Source organism: Macrotis lagotis, chromosome 7 (genome assembly GCF_037893015.1).
Source record: "Macrotis lagotis isolate mMagLag1 chromosome 7, bilby.v1.9.chrom.fasta, whole genome shotgun sequence".
Classification (NCBI taxonomy): Eukaryota; Metazoa; Chordata; class Mammalia; order Peramelemorphia; family Peramelidae; genus Macrotis; species Macrotis lagotis.
In genome coordinates, this window is record NC_133664.1 from 77,460,872 (window position 1) to 77,481,648 (window position 20,777).

A 20,777-nucleotide genomic window follows, 5' to 3' on the forward strand; every position below is an offset into this window, starting at 1 on the left:
GATAAAGATTCTATTATGATAGTTTGCTTATGAGGTTTCCCATGGATGAAATTACCTTTCAATTTTTTTTTGGTTGCTGTTTTTTATTCTTCCTGAAAAAAATCCTTTATCAAACATCAAATGGTCACTTCTTTTTATGTCTTCTGTATTAAAAAATCAAATCAAATCATCACCATATTATACAGAAACAGGTCAGGGGCAGGGTCTGACATACCAGGCACAACAGCAATAACAAAAGTAACTGCCTTTAGAATGAATAAAAACTCAAAACCAAATTGTTGCTTTCCCAGCAATTCAGAAGGTAGGTTAAAGTCACTGAATGGTTCCTTATTGTAAAAGGGCTTTTCATCATTGAACAGATTTCTTTGACCATCTGCTTCTGATGTGCTTCTCTGGTAGAAGCAAGAACTTAAGGGAATAGCTAGATTTATTTTATAACTTCATAATTAAGTAGTTCACCATGGCACCAGGCATTCAATAAGTCTTTAATAAATATTTGTTGTTGATGACAAACTAGATTTGTGTGTACCTGAAATTTTTAGAGTTGTAGAATTATGGAATTGAGAAAGATCTTGAGGTCAGCTAGCTAATGAAGTTCAATTACACTCCTCTGCAAGCATGTTTTATCTCCTCTTTTCAGATAATAAGGAAACCTGACCTTTACAGAGCATTTTTAAGTTTAAATGATTTACATGCATTTTTTTTATTTGATTCATTTAGAAAATCTTCTGAGGTAGATTCTATAATTCTCATTTTTTTAGATGAGGAAACTAAGACTGAGTAAGCTTAGGTGACTCACACCAAATCATGCAGCTAGTGAATGTATGATAGGATTTGAACTCATCTTCTAATTCCAAATATACCATTTCAATCAAATGTTAAACTGCCTGTTAAAAAAGAAAATGGTCCCTGAAAAGATCCCAGGGTTGTAATTTCTCTTTACCCTTTGGTTTGTAACACAACACAACTCAATAAATGTAATCTTGGGTATATCCTTTAGACATGGCTTTTCCTTCTGTCCTGGTAAACATGTCATCTTCAGAATCATCCATACTATAAATTTTCATGACCAGTGCACCCCCACTGACTGACACCTCCTTGCTTGAGATATTTCATCTCATAATATGAATGCTATCTTAAACCAGATAATATTTATAAAGTTTGCACAGTGCCTGTGACAGAGGAGTTGAATAAATGCATTCATTTAATCTAGTTCTGTCATACTTCTTCCTTTCCTCTGACCCAAAGAGGGTGGAAACCAATAAAATATCTTTGATCTTAAGAGTATGACTATCCATAAAATCCTCATCCCATTAATAGAACAGATATACTGTGTGACATGAGCCAGTTGACCCTGAACTGGATTTGGAAGAATAATAACTGGTAAAACTTGGGTGGCCCTTCAGATGGGGCTGCTACTCACAGGATCATTAATCCCCTTCCTTCTACCATAGTCTAAAGATCATCTTACTTGAGGTTCAAATTCCCCACCCTTGGCTATTTTGAAAACATATCCTATTCCCTTCAGAGATCTGATTATATTGCTACCTGTCTTTTGACTGTTTCCTTTATGTATCTCTCCCTTTTACTTCCCTTATCCCCCTTTTCCTTGCAGCTGGGTATGTAAAGTTCTTGTGTTTCCTTATTCGTGAGTGAAAATATACCAAATAAAAGCATCTTGGCTCTAGTATCAGGCTAGATTGCTTCTTTTTCAGAGATTTCTAGGCCCACAAAGCTTTTGGAACAACCTATGAAGAGCAAATATGTAAACCTGTGGTTTTAGTTTTAATTAGCTTGTCAAGCTACCTGACTTATTCCAAAGAGAAGTAACTGAAACTTCAGTTCCAAATAAGAGGCTAGAAACAACGAGGTTAAATATTACAGTTTTATTAAGCTTTGATTGTAATAAGGAAGCTCCAAAGCATAAATTCAATTTCACATTGAGATGTAAAAAAGAGTCTGAGTTTTCCTAGGCAATATCAACTCTGAGAGGTCTTATCAAAAGCAAAAAAAATAAAATGTTAAATATGAACCATCTGTGTATTAATGTGTCTTTCAGTGGATAATCAATTATCTAAATATGGAGAGGCTACACATTAGAAGGATGGCCATCAGGGAATTATGTTTTCTTCCAAGGTAGTCCATGAAATATGGAGGTACTATAGTGTGTATCAGTGAGGAGAACCACAGCTAACAAATATCACAAATCTTCCAAAGTGTCAGTGCTTTTTGAAGAAAAAAATCAAATTATGAAATATTTCAATGATTTGAATAAATTAATGGCGACAAGTTGATGTTTTTCATTGGGAAGTATAAATGTGTTTGCCTTCTTATTCAGTCATGTTCAGTAGTGAACAATTCTTCGTGACCATATTTGGGCTTTTCTTAGCAAAGAAAATGGTTTGCTATTTCCTTCTGCTCATTTTACAGATGAGGAACTAAAGGCAAACAGGGTTAAGTGACTTGCCTCATAGTGATTCTGTGCTTGAGGGCCTCTTGACTCCCAGCCTAATAACCTACCCACCTATCCTAGCTCTCTGTGCCACCTAGCTGCCTATGTCTATCTATTTATCTGTCTACCCAAACACACACACACACACACACACACACACACACACACACACACACACACACAACTACAAAAAAGAAATATATCTTTTCAATTCTACTTAATTAATTTCAGCCAGTTCTACAATGAGTCAATTGAATTTTGGGGGGTCATGTAATTCCCGAGGACTGTATTGACTTAGAAAGACAAATATTGAAGATATCTGTATTATATTGTACTTTGGTTTATTTTGCTAAATGTTTCTCAATTACATTTTCATCTGGGTCAGTTTTATTTAAGAGGGTTGTTTCCCCGTTCCCACTGGGCAAAAATACAAAATTGGCTTCAGCTACTTTGTTGTCTTCATCTTTTACTCTTCCAACAATGGAAGAATAATGTATATCCTCATGGAGACACAGAATGCACAGTAAAAAATGAATAAGAAATTCAGATAAATGTAGAAATCTAGGTTTAAATTAATGCAATGAAATAAAACAGACCTAGAAAAGCAATTCAATGACTGCAACAACGTAAAGAAAATATCCCTGAAATAAAGATGAGCCCTGAATGATTATAAATAACCAAATTAGATCCTAGAAAACTGATAATAAAACATGTTATTTATTCTTCATTCTCTAATCATGGTATCAGGAGGTGATAACAGGACTTGCAAGTCCATTGATTTTAAGTGAGAAGGTGCTTTGCAAAGTCAGTAGCCTCTCTTTTTCTTCTGAAGCCATCTGAGTCCAGTGACTCAGTGATATGTATCAGGATAACTGGAGAAGGCCCTGGATGTGATGGGAGCCCTTGGCCTTTTAAAGCTAAATTTTTCCCAGGTCCATTTTTGACTGAGGCAATTCCCATTCAGTCATTAAGGTTAGGTAAGAGAGAGACAGGAAAAGAGAACAAGAATCACAACTTCCAAGAAAAAATCAGTCTGGGAGGAGCCCCTTGGGGGTTTCTGGCCAAAATAGAAATAAATGCTATTTACATTCACTCTGAACCAATCAGGGCTGAAACCAAAGTGGGCTTAGCCTGAGATTCATTGTTGATCAATCAAGGAGAGCCTGAGTGATTTGAGTGGGGAATCATGAAAAGTCATTTTCCAAAACTAGCATCTCAGTAGAATGTAGAAGAGAGTGAGAGATTCTGAGAGGCAGAGGGGAAGTCAGGAAGCACCTTGAACATAAGGGATAGCCTGTTTTGTGACCCCAAGGATAAAGATTGACTATTACTTAAGGGAAAGAGGGAGTAGACCAGTGTGACTGGACAATCAGCCTGGAAAGAAAGGCAGAATGGAGGCTGATGGTGGCCCAAGATTATAATTATTTCTCATGACTGTCAGTAGCTGAAGATGGGGGGGGGTGATGGAGTGGTGGAGAAGTATCAAGAATGAGGAGCACAACCCTTTATTAAGGTAGAGACGTGCTTCTATGGGGACAGAATATTTTATACAATGTCAGTTATGGGCATAAGAACCTAGTTATAGAGCTGGCAAGGATCTTACATGCCATTAAGTTCCATACATTTTACAGTTGAGCAAATTCAGAGAGAAACCAAGTGACATTTTATAATTATATTATAAGTAATTGGAACTCAAGTCTTCCTGTAAATAGGAACTCTAGGTCCTACTCACACAAGTTGTCTCTACTCAGAATTGGTAGTTTTAAATCATTTTTTTTCTTTTAACAAAGGAGGGTTCAATTGTGGGGAAAAGAGAATCAGTTTTGGGACACAGGAGAATAGTCCAAACTAACTGGTTGAATTTTTCAATCCCAATCTTTTAGGGGCAATACCTATTTACTATGCTATAGAAACGACTGAATGAATAAACATTTTAATCAATAATATTCATTTCGAGTACAGAGATGAGAAGACGTCATTCCCATTCCTTCATGAATTCTCAAGGTCATACAAAGAATATGAATTGCAGCTTGAAAAAGTGAGCAAAATCCGAATAATTGAAAGGATCCATGACAGCAAGCAAAATGAACTCCACATAATTTTTCTGTTATCAGGAAAACTGAAAGATATAACAAATGTAGATAAGTCTTTCACTCCTAACATCTTCTTGTCCCTTTAGTGACTATCAGAATAAAGTTACACTGAGATACACTTTGTCTCACCTTTGTCGGCTGAGATTTTTGATAGGCACTGTTGATAATGAAAAGACATTCTACATATCATATGCAGAGCTTGGAAAGGATAGCAATCAATAGGAGATTTAAAATCAACTACTTACAGTGTATTACTATACACATTGTTCTATTCCTGCTCACTTTTATCTGTCTTCAGAAGCTGTCGATTTCATAATTGATACAGTGCTAAATTTGAAATCATAAGATATGTTTTCACATCCCAGTTCCATTTATGACCTGTGCAAAATTTGGCAAATCATTTAAATACTCTGCGTCTTGAGTTTTTCATCTATTAAATAAGGGAACTGAACTGAATGATTTATAGGCTTTAAATCTTGTATATAGGCATTTACACATACAATCTAGAATATATCCATTATAGACATAGGGAATCAGACTGTGGTAAACTTCTTTCCCTATCCTGTTTGCATTTTTGTTTTTGAGATGTTTTTGATATGACATTCATCTGAAGCCATAAAAGCATGGGTATAACAGAGTCTGCCCCTTTTAAATGTTCTTTCAGCCCAATCTTCAACTTCTAAAGCTTTCAGGTCAGCCTGCTGCCTTTTTTATTTTTTAATGGCTGTGAACTTCTTTTCAAAGACAATATTAGAAAAGAATCAGCATCAGTTAATCAAATTGTCCTTTTAACTTGCATTTGATGTATGAAAGCTTTCCAGCAGGATGGTAACATTTTGTTTCATTAGAGATTATTTCCTACTACTGTTTTCAGACCCCTTTTCCGGCTTCTTTCCTCAGGAACTTGTTTTTAAACAGCTCTGGAGACCAACAGCTTCAAGAGTCCATTCTAAGGGCATGTGAAAGAGCTGGTGTTTGGCTGCAGCCAGGCTGCCCATGATTCACTTTGATGTTTTCTTGTTATTGGATGAGTACGTCAAGGGTCTCTTAATATATCAATGATACGAATTGAGCAAACTCATTCTATAAAGGAACAATGGAGAAACAAAGGAATTACTCCTAGGTTTTTTTTTAAATATTCCTAGTTCAGTAATAACTACATCTTTTAAACCTACCACCTCAGGGCTTGGTTCTGATCTTAGCAGTCATGCATCTTGACAAAAGCTGTAAACTCTTTGCCAATGGCATTGAATTGGAAGCAATATAATTTTGGCATAAATGGCACATAAGTAGCACTACTACTATTCTGTATTCTAGCATATCATATCATATATATATATATTATGTTATGTTGCATTACAACACATATGCACATATATATAGACACTTTTATTTAAAGAGGTGATGAGCCCCATAGGTTAGTATAGATATATCCAAAAAGAGAAAGACAGAGAGATATGTATGTCTATTCAAGAAGTGAAAATTTCCTTGATTTTTATGCCCTCCTGACTCCAGGGCCTGTGCTCTATCCACTACACCACCTAGCTGCCCCCCCCCTTCCTTGATTTTTATGGAAAAGAACAAGGGGACTAAACTCCTTACAAAGAGAAATAGGGAATCTCAAGTTTTCCAAGACATTTTTCTGTGCTCCCAGACATATTTTTCCTAAGTACACTAACCTTGAGGATTATATGAAATTCTTTTAAGAGTTAGAAATGGTAACCAGATGGAGCTTTTTCATTTGATAAGCAGAGAAATAGCATAAAGAACTTAAAAATCTGTGTCCAACCTTCAAAGTGACATAGAGAGTTGTGATCTGAATAATTCAGGACAATAAAGAAATCAACAAACCGTGCCTGGTATTTTTTTTAATTAAGTCAAGAGAAAGAAGGGGGAAATTTAGTTTAATATTGTTCTGCTACATATTTACTAGGAGCATCAATGGATAAAGTGCTGGCCTTGAATAAGGAAGACTCAGATTCAAGTTCAAGCTTTGATCCTTACTGGTTTGATACTTTTGAGTCAGTGACCCTCTTTGTCCTCATCTAATATATTGCCACCCTGGAACCCTCTTCCCCTGATTGATGGCTACTTTCCTAGAGTCTACCACTTTAGAAGGACTTTTAGATATTTCACCTTACTCATTCCAGGACTATTTCTGTATTCCTTTTCCTTACTTGCTCCATTAACCCTTCCTCTCCCAACCCTTTTCCAGCTCTCCAATATCTATTATTTCTCTTCTAATGAATGTAAGCTCCTTGAGGACAGGAACTATCTTACTTATTTGTATTTTTATCCTTGCACTTCAAACAATGACTAGTATATAATTATCTTTTAATAAATACTTTATCATTTATCCTTTATCCTTGTATCTTTCTAGTATTTATATCTGTCCCTCTATATTCCAAGGTCCCAAGCTATTCTTTGAAATTATAAATTTCAAAATAGCTAGGGATCTCCACTAATAGAAGTTTCTTCACTTTGCAGTTCCCTCCAGTGATGAAAACACAGGCTCAAATGCAAGGGAAAAAATATGATTCAGATTTATTTTGTCTACTTTGATCTAATTTTCTAATTTGTTACTAAATTCTGACTCTTTCATATGACTCTGTACATGGTAATCTACTGGTAAATATTTAACAACCAATTCTCAGAGGGGAAAATATATATATACAGCATGTACTTTTATGTTAATGTGCATTATTAATATTTTCTCCAACATTTTCTTAAATCAAATCAACAGAACAGTACATCAAGCCCTGATTTAGCATTTGTCAATCTCCAAGGTAAAAGTAGTCAAACTGGAAATTTAATAACTGGTTCTCTCAATCCAGTAAACATGAACACCAACACACAGCACATAGTTACCCCAATCGAACAGTGTGGTGTATAAAAGAAAGCCAGATTTAGAGTCAGAGTTTCTGTCTCTGCTACTTACTACTTTTGTGACCATGGGAAAAATCACTTAAAGGTCTCTGAGATTCACTATCCACATCTATAAAATTAAAGGGTTGGACTATATAACCTCTCAGGGCACTGAACGTGATACTGCCTTAAAACTGTGATTCCACAGTCACTAAGTGACAAAGCTATTGCTAACCTGTATACCTCACCATGACTCTAAGTAGAGCTGTATTTGTTCTTTTTAATTTTCAAATGACTTTATACTTCTTCTTGATTATTTTTCCTTGATCTGAAAATCAAAAGAAAAATTATAACACAAAAACACGTACTGGACCTCAATTTGGCGATAGGAAATGAATAAATGGGTCATTCTTCTAAAATTATTAAAGTATCGAAGAGTATACAGCTATAATAATAACAATAACATTTATAGCATACTTTAAGAATGCAAGTATTTTACAAATTTTATCTTATTTCAAACAACCTTTTGAGGAAGGTGTCATTATTATCCCCATTTTACAGGTATGGACACTGAGGCAGAGAGACGTTAAGGGTTTTGTCCAGAGTCACACAGATATTAAGTCTGAGGTAAAAGTGAACTCTGATGTTCCTGACTTCAGGCCAAATACTCCACATGGTCTCTGAACATAAGAGTTCCTACTTTTCTATTGAAAAGAGCAAATTTATCTACCCTGGAAAAGGGAAGCCGTTGATTTCTTTCTCAAGAGTAAGATCAAGTCCAAAGCACTGCAATCACTCACACAATCTATTCCCTACATCCTCTACTCTTTTTGCATGTGGCCTCTGTGTTTAGAACACACTGTCTCTTTATCTCACATCTTAAAGAAACTTGGGCTTCTTAAGAGCATAATTGCCTCTTACTACGTGATGACTTTCCCCTTCTTCCTTGTCCACCTCCTTATCAGCCACCATTTTTAACATTCTCTCTTTCTTGTAATTATATCTAAGTATTTTGCATTGATTTTCATATACTTTGTATGCCACCAGAAGAATATAAAGTCTTTAAGGTCAGAAATTATAATTGTTTTAAATATTTGTATTCCTTACACAGTACCTCACACACATTTAATAGTTGTTGTTGGTTTTTTTTGTAATGAACTAAATTTAATTCTCTGGAGTAAGGAGAGGCATCATGGAAAAAAAAGCTGACCTCAGTGTCAATGTAACCTAGAATGGAATTTTGGCTCTGAAACTTCCAGGTTATGCTATTCTAGGTAAGTGACTGAATGCCCCATGGCAAATAATTCTCTAAGACTATAAGTCCAAGAACAATTGGCATCTATATTGACAGAGGAAGTTTTTCACCAGGGAATTCCCAGAGAAACAATGACAGGTCTGAACTAGAATATCAATAGATAGATAATGGATAGATGGATAGACAGATAGATAGATATAGATAGATAGATGACAGATAGATAGATGATAGATATAGATTTATAGACATAATAGATGGATCATAGATAAATAAATGATAGATGATATATAGATTAAAAGAGATGATACGTAATAGACAGAGACAGATAGATAGAAAGAAAGAAAGAAAGAAAGAAAGAAAGAAAGAAAGAAAGAAAGAAAGAAAGAAAGAAAAAAGGAAGGAAGGAAGGAAGGAAAGAAAGAAAGAAAGGAAGGAAGGAAGGAAGGAAGGAAGGAAGGAAGGAAGGAAGGAAGGAAGGAAGGAAGGAAGAAAGAAAGAAAGAAAGAAAGAAAGAAAGAAAGAAAGAAAGAAAGAAAGAAAGAAAGAAAGAAAGAAAGAAAGAAAGAAATGGTTAGATAATGGATGGAGGAATGGATGATGGATGGATCGATGGATCGATGGATAGATGATAGGTAGAGAGGCAGATAGACAGATAGATAAATAATAAGTAGATGATTGATAGACTGATAGATGATAGGTAATAGATGAAAGAGAGTTACAGACTTGAGGGTGGCACTAGGAAAAGGTTATGCTGCAAATTCTAGAATACTGATAATACAGGAATTTGGCTTTCTTGATTATACAGATTAATACCAAGAATCTTGTGATTTGTTGTTTTATTTTGTTTTTTTCCCCTAATGGTGTGGGACTTATTGGAGAAAGAAAAAAATAATTTTGTTCACTGAAAAAAAATGAATTTTCAAAGCCTATGTTACTAAGCTAACATTATGTGGTATTTTAAGCTTTGTGAAGTATTTAACAGATATTATTTCATTTCGTCCTTATAGCAGCCTTAAGAGATAGGTGCTATTATGGTCATTCTACAAATAAAGACACTGAAACCAAAAGAGGCTTGTCAAGTATCACACATCTGTTAAGTGTCTAGAGGGATTCAAACTCTGAACTCCCATTGCTCTAAACACTGTCCCTGGTTAAACAAAAAGCATGAAATGTTCTATTTTCCATCCAAAAGATTTTATTTTACAACAGTTTCCTTCTTGAGGCAAAAGGGTCTGTATCTTAGAATTGCCAAATATTCCCTCTTTCTGGTTGGATGCTAGGCCTGTCTGGAAGGCCTGGGGGGACTGTGTGGATCAGTAGTAAGATTACTCATTTTCATTTGAACCCATGGCCAGTTGGGAGTGATGACAAAGGCAGTATGCAATGTCTCAGATAAGTCACCCAAAACTTAAATAACCCAATGGCACTAGTACACTTTCCACAGTACGGCAAGAGCTCTTAAAAGTCCCCATATTTCCCACCCCCATTTCTGCTAGAACTGTGGTAGTGAGAGAGAATTCACAGCAGCACTGTTTGTGCTGGGGTTCGGGTTGTGTCAGCACTTTCCTTATAAATGCTGTTTACTGAAGGTTTACAACTTGGCTGTAAAAACCAGTTGGCATTGAAACTTGAAACTTGGCATGAAAGGATTGGCATCAGCGTTGCCCGGAAGCCGTTTTTCTATCTAAATCTGAAGAAAACAAGCTAGGTCATTTTCTAGTTATTTGTGTTATTCATGCACAAAATGAAGTCTGACAGCTTCAAACAGTCTTTTGCATTCACAATCCTCAAAAAATGGGTTGCTCCAAGAAAAGTAACATTTGGTAAACAAATACCCCACGATAGAGTGTAAGGAATGGAAATGGAAGAGCTGGGTATGCTGCTCAGGAGAAATAACAAAAACGACAAAGTTTCCAAAGTCATTGCTTATCAGAGGAGAGAAAACAGAACAGACTGTGATTAGATGATTATACAGATTTTTGGAAGTAAATTTACAGAGCCCATGGAATATGACTGGAAAAAAAATAACTGCAAAAAGCAGGTTTAAAATCAAAGAGAACATTATTTTTTCAAAAAGAAAAACTGTTGCACACCCCATTGAAACAGCACTCTGCCTCTTTTATCTCAAATAATCAGATTTCTTTGCCATCAAAGTGTTTTTCCCCCCTCTCATTTTTTTTGGTTGAATATGATGCATGAAAGCTTAATGGGGAAGAGTGGCGTTCCAGTTTAATTGACTGGGGGGGGGATTTAAGAGTGTATTTCAGAGACTGTTTTCTCTCGACACAGCTGCTGTATTGATGGTTTTAAAATGAAATTTCAGAGATGGGAGAGCAGATGTAGATGGTCAATAGCCAACTGAAGCTAGAAGAAGGTGACAGCACAGACTTCTATCCCAAGAATGCCCTTTTTTGGCAGATTTAAAAGTCAGTTTTGACGTCAAAGCACTTTTGTCCACTAACATACACTCACTCAATCCTGTGTCCTGAAGAGAAGCGTGGGCCGGCTAGACTTTCATTTCTTGAAACCCTGTCACAGCATGACTAAAGAAACTATACAAAGCAAAAGTGGAAACAGGGACCAAATTAAACAGAAAGGAAAAATAAGACTGGAGAGAAAGGAATGCAGAGGAATTGAGCAAGCAGGGTGAGCCCAGTACTCTGTAACAAAGTGACTCTTTATGGTCCTGAGCTCTCTGAGGAATGTGCTTGTTAAATAATTCAACTCAGCAATTTAGGTTTAAATCCCTACTATGTATTAGACATATACAAAATTAGAAAGACAAAAGTGAAATATTTTCTACCATCAATGATTTTATATTCTATTAGAGAGAGAGAAAACACGTAAAGAGGTGAACAAAAGAAAAAAAATATTTGCAAGGTGTTCAAAAAGTAATTTGGGGAAGCAAGAAAACACTAAGAGTTGGGTGAATCAGAAAAAAAAATTCTTATAGGAGGTGGAATTTGATCTGATCTTTGAAAGCAGTGAAAGAAAGTGGGGAGAACCTTCTAGGTAAATACCCTGCAAATATGGGAAGTGAAATTTGGAATGTGAGGTCAGAGAATGGTAAATAAGATCATTATTTTTTTTTGTATTCTACATAGTGTTTTGGAAATAATCAAATCACCTCTGGATTCTGGTGATTGCTAAAATAATTGATTTGCTCTCAACTCCTACAATGTTCATTTTCAAAGCTATATACAAAGTAATAGGAATCTATCTATTGATGCTGTAGGAACTAACGGGTTATAAACAAGAACCAAATGAGGAGGGAATTTGGCAATAATATGCTTGTTGTGATCATGTGGATCAACTCACAAGATCAGTTAGATCAACACATGAGATATCTTGAACCAAAATAGGTATATTCACTGCCAACATAGCTCTAAGCTACCAAAGACAACTAGATAGATGGTACAGCAGATAGAGTAACTGGACCTGGAATGAGTTCAAATATACTTTCAGACACTGTGAGCCTGGGCAAGTCCTTTAACCTAAATCTATCTTAGTTTCCTCCTATATAAAATAAGGATAATAATAGAACCTACTTTATCAATATTGTTAGGAAGTTCAAATGAAAAACTCTTAAGAGCTTAGTACAAAGTAAGCAGTCAATAAATGTTTATTTCAGATTGAAACATTTTTTAACTTTTTTTCCCACAAAATGACCAATATGTAAATATGTTTTGCAGGACTTCTCAAGTAAAATGGATATGATATTGCTTGCCTTATTCAAGAGTTGGAGATGGCAACATGCAAGGGAAAGAATTTGGAAGATTTTTTAAATGAATGTTAAAAAAATAAATATTATTTTTAGAAAAGAAAAATACAAATGCTTATTTCATTCAAAAGTTGTGCTTTGCTTTCTGATGGGATACATTCTGTCATGACATACTTTTTTGGCTTTTATTACTGTTATTTTTTATTAAAAACTATTATCATTGGGTCTATATTTTAATGCATGTAATTTTGCAATATCAAAAAAAGTATCAAAATGGAGGTCCATATGAGTATAATGTATAAAGTATATAATAACAAAATAATTAGTGTGTCAGTAGAAAGGAAAAATTCAGAAAAACATGGAAAACCTTTTATATAATAATATAGAGTATAATAAGAAGAAAAGAAGGAAAATATATGCAATGAAATGACTACATCAAAACCAACACTAAAAAGCAGTTGAACTCTGACTAAATTTAGTGATCAATCTTGTCATGAAGAACATTTGAAACATCCATTTATCCAATTGGGAGAGAAACAAAATTTGGTGGGGGGAGCAGGAGGCTAATCCACTGCTTTTGCTTAACTGTTTTTCTTTTTCACAAAGAAACATGGGCTATATTTTTTAATGAATGTATTTTTAAAACAAAAGGCATCTTAAAAAATCTTTAAAATATATGTTTATTGTATATATATATATATATATATATATATATATATATATATATATATATGACTATATAAGTGTGTCCATGTATCTATGTACACTTGAGGACAAAATTGGAGATTCAGTTGGGAATGAGATATGTGAATTTACTTAATTTGTGTATGTCTTACCTTTCTCCTAAATATACAATGAATAATTAAATTTGGAAGATTATTTAAATTGATTTAAGTTCTGCCCATTATGAAGGGCTCATGTATCAAGGCATGGGGGAAAAAGTCTTAAAAGGTATCAGCCTGCAAAAATGTAAGGATTTTCACATAAATTAAAATGTAACCAATCACATTGATCATTAAATAAAAGTCTTTAGCTTAGGATCAAGCCCTAGGATAATTGCTAAGCTACTGAAAAGTATTAGACATTATAAAGTTTTTCAATATAGAAGAAAAGTGTCAACTATAAGAATATTTTTAATAAATCAGAGAGAGGAAAGAAATATACACGTATATGAAGGATTTCTGTGTCCATTTGAAACCAAAAGATTCCATAGTTAAAGTATTATGCTAAAGAAAGTTTACAGGAAGTTCAACCCTCTGCAAGGTCCAAATTAATCCCATCATTTGTTTCCTGTAACTTCTGAGTCCAGGTTGGAAGGACTAAAGGTTTTTGTTAAGGGTGGAACCGCTTTGCAAATAAGCCATGCAAAGCTTAAGGGGCTTCTAGATCCCAACTCAGAATTTGCCCTCCCCATCACTAGATTCTAAAGCTCTTTGCCTACTTGATTTGTTCAAATCAGAGGGAGATTTAAAGGGTTTTGAAAAGACCTTTGAGGCTACACAGAATTTGGCAAACTTGGTGTTTCCATACAATAAGCTTAGACAGCTAATCCTCTAATCTTCTAGCTAGTGCTCTCCTAAAGATCATGCTTTCTACTGGTGGAGACCTAGTTACGTAGAGTCTGTATTAGAAAAGTAGAATACAAGCTGCCTCCTTTTCTGGTTTTTGGAGCACTCTATTTAAGCCTAGGAGATAAAACAATGGTTGCTTCCTTACAATGGTTGCTTCCTTTTTCTTCTACTTAAGGGAGTTTAATTAAGTGAAAAATTAAGAGTACATTCACACTTTGCTGTAATCCTCCAGCTAGGAATTTTTTTTAAATTTAAATAGAAGTTGAGAGTTCCACCTATAGAAAAAGAGAGAGGAGAGAGAGAGCGACAGAGACAGAAAGAGAGACAGAGACAGATAGAGATAGAGACAGAGAGAGAGAGACAGAGAACAGAGAGAGAAAATAAATAGATGTGTGTGTGTGTGTGTGTGTGTGTGTGCATGAACAACTCTGAAACATTTGGGTAATGAATCAGCAGATTATACTATAATATTTGTAGAAGAGGAAGAATAGCTGAGGAAACAATCAACCATTTCTTAGGACTTCTCTCACCCCATGTCTTCTGCTTGGAGACGCCTGGATATTGAATGTCTATTGTTGATATCTCCCTTCTCTGTCACAGCTCAATTCTGCCTTTGTTTCTCAGAAGTATTTTGGATTACCATATTTGCTTCCTGAGATGTGGCCAAGTTTCTTTAGATTATCCAAAAAGAAAAAAAAAATTCTTATGAATCATCATTGCAATTTGAAGAACTTTTTTGCAGTTAGGCTAAGGCCTATGATGGAGTTTGATTGGGCATTTTAAAATTTACTTTAAATGAGGTAGAGCTGAATAAAGCAATTGCTTGACCATGTTTACAAAAAACCTTTTAATACTTGGTTACTCATTTTTTTATTCTCAACCAATCAGCAGTATTTATATGTTTAAATTGGTCTTACCCTGATGTTGATGGAAATTGGATTTTATTGCTGATTTCAAGTATTGTGATAACATGGTTCAGGATAGAAGACAGGGCTTTGAATGGATTACCTTCCTAGGTGCAGAAGATTATCTATGAAGGACCAACACCTTGAGAACATAGGGACATGACCTGGCAGTTGGACTAGGTCAGGTGAGAAATGCTGACTTTATCAATTTCTTCTGACAGCTCCAATTCTCTGTCCACTACCCAATCAAAAGATGCTCTAGAAACAAGATCAGATAAGATTAAAGGGAAGACTGACACTTCAGTTTTTAAACTCTATAGTTCATTGTTTCTGTGTATTTTGTTTTGTTTCTTTTATCTTTTTTAAATTTTTCTTGGTATGATTCTTAAAAAAAAAAATATTTACATTTTGAGTTCCCAAGTTCTCTGCTTCCCATTCCCTCATTCCAAAAAGCCAACATTTGAGATAGATATATATGTGAAAGCAAAAATTATATACTTACATAATCAATTCTTTTTCTGGAGATAGATAACATTTTCTTTCATCAATTCTCCAATGTTATAATTTAATTTAAATGTTCATATTGCTTAGAATTGCTTAGTCATTCACAGTTACTTATCTTTTCTTCTTTGCAAGGCAGAGTTAAGTGACTTGCCCAGGGTCACACTCCCAGTTGACTGATCCACATCTTAACTCATGCCCTTCTGATTCCAGGGCCAGTGCTCTATCCACTGTGCCACCTAACTGCTCCCATGGTTACTTTTCTTTTCTTTTCTTTTTTAGGTTTTTTTTTTTTTGCAAGGCAAATGGGGTTAAGTGGCTTGCCCAAGGCCACACAGCTAGGTCATTATTAAGTGCCTGAGATCAGATTTGAACCCAGGTACTCCTAACTCCAAGGCCCAGTGCTTTATCCACTACGCCACCTAGCCACCCCTCATGGTTACTTTTCAAACAATATTGCTATTACTGAATAGTACATTCTCTAGGTTCTACTTATTTCATTCTGCAATACTTCATGCAAGTTTTTTCATGTTTTTTCTAAAATCAACCTGCTCATTATTTCTTACATCACAGTTGTGTTCTATCACAATCATGTATCACAGCTTATCCATCTATTTCACATTTGATGAGTATCTTCTTATTTTCTAATTCCTTGCTACACAAAGTGAACTGCTAGAAATATTTTAGAACATACTGTATTTTTCCCTTCTTTCTTGGTCACCTTGGGAAATAGACCTAATAATGGTATTATTACATTAAAGTATTATAACTTTGGGTGTAATTCTAGATTGCTGTCCAAAATGGTGGAATCAGTTCACCCTTCCATCAGCAGTGAAAGTTTTCCAATTTTTTCATATCCTCTCCAACATTTGTCACTTCCCCCTATCATTTTAGCTAATCTACTAGGCATAAGACAGTATCTGAGTTACAGAAATTTGTATTTCTCTAATCAATAATGATTTAGAACATTTTTTCATATGATCACATATATATACATAAGTGTGTATATTTAAATAACCATATATGAAAGGACCCATGTACCATTTCATATGCTTTAACCATTTATCAATTGTTTTTATATATTCTTATAAATTATATTCTTTATACTTTTTATATTCTTATAAATTTGATTTTATATATTTGAGACATGAGGCTTTTATCCAAGAAACTATCCATTAAAAAAAAATTCCCCCTTTGATTCTTTGGTGGAGCCAGTCACTTAACCCCATTTGCCTTGCAAAAACCTGAAAAAATGAAAAAAAATGATTCTTTGGTGGAGATTTTAAATCTTTATTTTATCATAAATGAATTAATAAAAGGTCTTACTGGAAATTGGTTCAGATAATAAGGAAGAACACTGAAGTTCCTTTAAGGGCATGGGGTGGACTGGCAGCAGGGCAGAGAGATGGGGGAAAAAAATCTCTCTGGAAAAGGTCCTCAGAGTTTAACAGTAGAAGGTGTTCCCAGGGTCCTTGAAAAGAAAATATACATGCACCTTGCACTATATAGCACTGCTGAATATAACACATAAGCTCCTATCTCCTAACTCTGTGACTTGACTGGTTGTCTGCTACTCCAGGAAAGCATTTTCTCTTCCCCTCCACCCAAGGTTTTATAACACCCAGGTTGATTCTATTAAAACATCACCTTTAAATGAAGCCTTTCATGGTCCTCTAATGCCTATCCCTATCACCTTGTATGTGCTTTGTACATATGTACAATTTTAACTCCACTTTTCTCTCTCTCTTTTTTTTTCAGAATATAGACTCCTGAAAGGCAAATACAGATTCACTTTTGTCTTCAAATCCACATTATCCAGTACAGTATCTGGTATGCAATAATCACTTAATATTTGTTTGTTTGATTCATTTTTATTATACATATAAGGAAACAGGTCTGGAGAAGTTAAGAGATTTTTCTGTGGTCACATAGTTGTGTATGTGATAAAACCAGGTCTTCTGAGTAGTAATCCATGAAAAATCGCAGGCATCAGGGAATGTTTCATAGGGGTAGGACTTTAATCCTGAAAAATGTGAAGAAAAAAAGAAAATGAAGAGGAGGCCAAAGCAATGTTACAGATAGGTAAAACCAGCAAAACATGAAACTGGAAATTAATATGGAATCAAGGAGGTGAGGATTGGAGAGATTACACTGAGGTATTCCTCATCACTAATGAAGTAGTGAAGGTGTCACTTGGGAAGGTAATAAGGAGCATCTCAAAAGATACCACATGTAAAGAGATTTAGAGGCCATTTTTTCCCCAAGAGGAAGAAAACACAATAAATTACTAAACTGAAGAGTAAAGAGGGAGGGTAGTGTTTAAGGATAATTAATCTATCAATAGTGTACAAGATAGATTGAAGGGAAAAGAGAGAGGAAAGGGGAAGGAAAAAAGCATTTATAAAGTGCCTTTTTGACAGGTAAATAGTAAGCACCATAAAAATGCTAGTTATTAATATTATAATTATTCATTTTGGAAGAGAGGCTTCTCAAGTACATTTTTAGTTACAATTTATAAAAAGCTATTTATAGACTAGTTTCATGTTGATAGATCCAAGGTTGATTTTTAAATTTATTTTTATGTCTTTAGACTCTCTTTTTTTCTTTTTTTTACAATATTTATTTTTTATCCATATGTATATGGATATTTTTATGTATATGCATATTTTTTAAGTTACACAATTTCCTTCTAGCCTCCCTTCCCATTCTACTCCCCTCAGTGGTGAATAGTAAATTAAACAATGTTCATACATATTTTTATAAGCATGTTTACAGATTAGTTATTTTTGATATGAGGAATTAGGATTAAGGGGGAGGAATACATAAGAGATCATTTTAATGAAGCTCAATAGATTCTGAAAGGTTGTTTTTGTTTTGTTTGGTTTTGCTTTGTTTTGTTTTTTCCCTCTGGATTGGAATAACATTGTCCATAGCTAGGCTAATGCAGCTGTCCTAATTCTCTGAACTGCTGAGAGGAGCTGCTTCCATCAAGATGGATCATCTCACGGTGTTATTGTTAATAAGTACATTGTTCTCTTGGTTCTGCTCCCTTCTCTCAGGATCAGATCCTGCAAGTCTTTCAGTGCTTCTCTACAGTCTGATCATTTATGGTTTCTTATAGAACAATAATATTCAATAGTATTCATGTACCACAACAAATTTAGCAATTGCCCAATTGATGAACATAGACTCGCTTAAAAAAAAAATTTCATTCCCTTATAGTTCAGAGGATCATTAGTCTAGATCTAAAATGATTCAGAGAGATCATTTAATCCTCCGCCTTCATTTTACAGTTGCAGAAGCTGAGATCTAGTAGGGTTCTATGAAGTGGTCCTTCTATCTTTCTTCTAAGGGGTCGAATAGATTCACATTAATCCATCATGGTTGGCATGTTCCTAGGCCAGAATAAGGGCATCATCTGCTTCTGCCTGTGTGCATTCTTGAGGCTCTCACTAAACAGTAAAATCTAAGTCTAGAGATAACCCTAAGGCTAACTCCTACCAATATCTGAGTACTTAGTAGTATAGGGTGAGTCAAATAATCCTCCCTTTTAATAGTTGTGATCCTAGATAAGGAGTAGGAAAGGATTTCATAATGGAATCAGCAATTGGATAGTGCCTAATATGCGTTAGGCATTGTGCCAAGCCCTGGGAATACTGAAAGAGGCAAAAACAAAAATAGACCCTGCCCTCATTTATTGTTATTGTTGTTGCTGTTCAGTTATATCCAACTCTTTGTAAACCCATTTGGAATTTTCTTAGTAAAGATATTAGAATAGTTTGCCATTCCTTTCCCCAGCTTATTTTAACAATGAGGAAACTGAGGCAAACAAGGTTAAGTCAAGGGACTTGTCAAGGGGCACAGAGCATGAAGAAGTCTTTCTGAATCCAGACATGTTAGGTTATCAACTGTGCCATCAAGTTACCTGCCCTCAAGGGGCTTACAGTCTAATGGAAATATTATCTCCTTTGTTCCTTACAATAATCTTTTTGAGAGAGGAACTATAATTATGCCCATATTCAAGTTGAGAAAACTGACCTTGAGCTCAAATCCAGCTTCAGACACTTACCAGCTGTGTGACCATGGGCAAGTCACTTAATTTTATTTGCTCAAGATCTTGCTGACACCACGTTTGATACTGTCTCCACTGCGCTACAGCTGCCTCTGGTGAACAGTAAAAAGAACAATATAAATAAAGAGTTAGGTCACCTACATACCTAGAGGCAAGATGTTCTCTGGCACAGAAATGATAACTACATCTGCAGTCAATACACAGCCAACCCCCCCCCCCATCAATTTTCATTACTATTCTGGGCATATTAAAAAACTGATTTTTTTTAATTTTTTAAATTTAAGGTCTAGTAGAAAACTATTCCCAGTCTGTTGAAGCAAATCCTATGAGATTATATTTGTAAAGAGCACTTAGTACAGAGGCTGCCATATAGCAGCCTATGCATGGGACGTACTAATTTACTACATTTCTGTACCAGGTCTCCAATGGATGTTGAATGCAAAAGTTAACCCATATACTAATGTCCATGTTTTTTACTATTTATTTAGTCAAGGGTTACCTCCCCTTTCCTTTCCGTCCTTGACCAAAATCCCCACATGTGTCTTTCAGCAAAGTTACAGATTGGGGAGCAAGATCCTGTTTGAACATAAGAAAGTCAAAGGAGCATGTCCTGGGGTGAACTTTTTTAAATATCCCAACAGAATTATTAACTGAGATCCTTAATATGGGTTCTGTGAAATTTTTGATAATTAAAACTTTCAATAATTAGATTTCTTATTAATCTCTATATTGTATGTATTTAAAAACATTATTCTTAGAAAATGTCCAAAGACTTCACAAGATTGCCAAAGGGAATCATGACACACAAAAAGTTTTGATCTATGATTTCCTTATAGAGACTGTCACATAATCACAGATGGAGAAAGAAGAAGCTCCTCATTACTGTAAATCTGTGATTCAGGTTCCCTCTCCAAATCACCTGATAATGCAGCAGGGTCAGGAAAGAGACCAAAGAGAACAGCATACACAATTGCTTATCAGCAACACCTTAGGTGAAGAAGAGTGACGAATAGGGAGCTTGGAAATCAGATGGGATCGACAACTAGAAAATCACCACCTCACTCTCCTGATCTTTTACAGAACTGCTAACTATAAAAGTGTAAGTCATTAGAGACTATAATTCACAGATGGCAGAGAAAGCAGCATGTGAACCCATCACAGATCCACTTAACAACAAACAGTGGACACATAACTGCAAAAAAGACTGTCAGATGTTCCCTCTGGTTAATGAAACAAAGAAGACAAATAGCATTCAGGTATTGGAGAAATATAAATGGGAGAACTTTGTCAATACTAAACACTACCCAGAAGGTATGAAATAAATTAATATCTTACTCATTAA

The 20,777-nt window shown here is 35.0% G+C and overlaps 1 long non-coding RNA gene across 3 annotated transcripts in view; it reads right to left on the minus strand.

Annotated features, from left to right (window-relative positions):
- Positions 1–17,227: 17,227 nt before the first annotated feature.
- Positions 17,228–20,777, minus strand: part of LOC141492650 (uncharacterized) — a 191,528-nt gene continuing 187,978 nt past the window's right edge. For all 3 annotated transcript variants that reach the window (XR_012470015.1, XR_012470014.1, XR_012470013.1), the window contains 2 exons: positions 19,433–19,527; positions 17,228–17,386 (listed from right to left, as the gene is read on the minus strand). This is a non-coding gene — a long non-coding RNA (uncharacterized LOC141492650). The remainder of the gene's footprint in view (positions 17,387–19,432; positions 19,528–20,777) is intronic.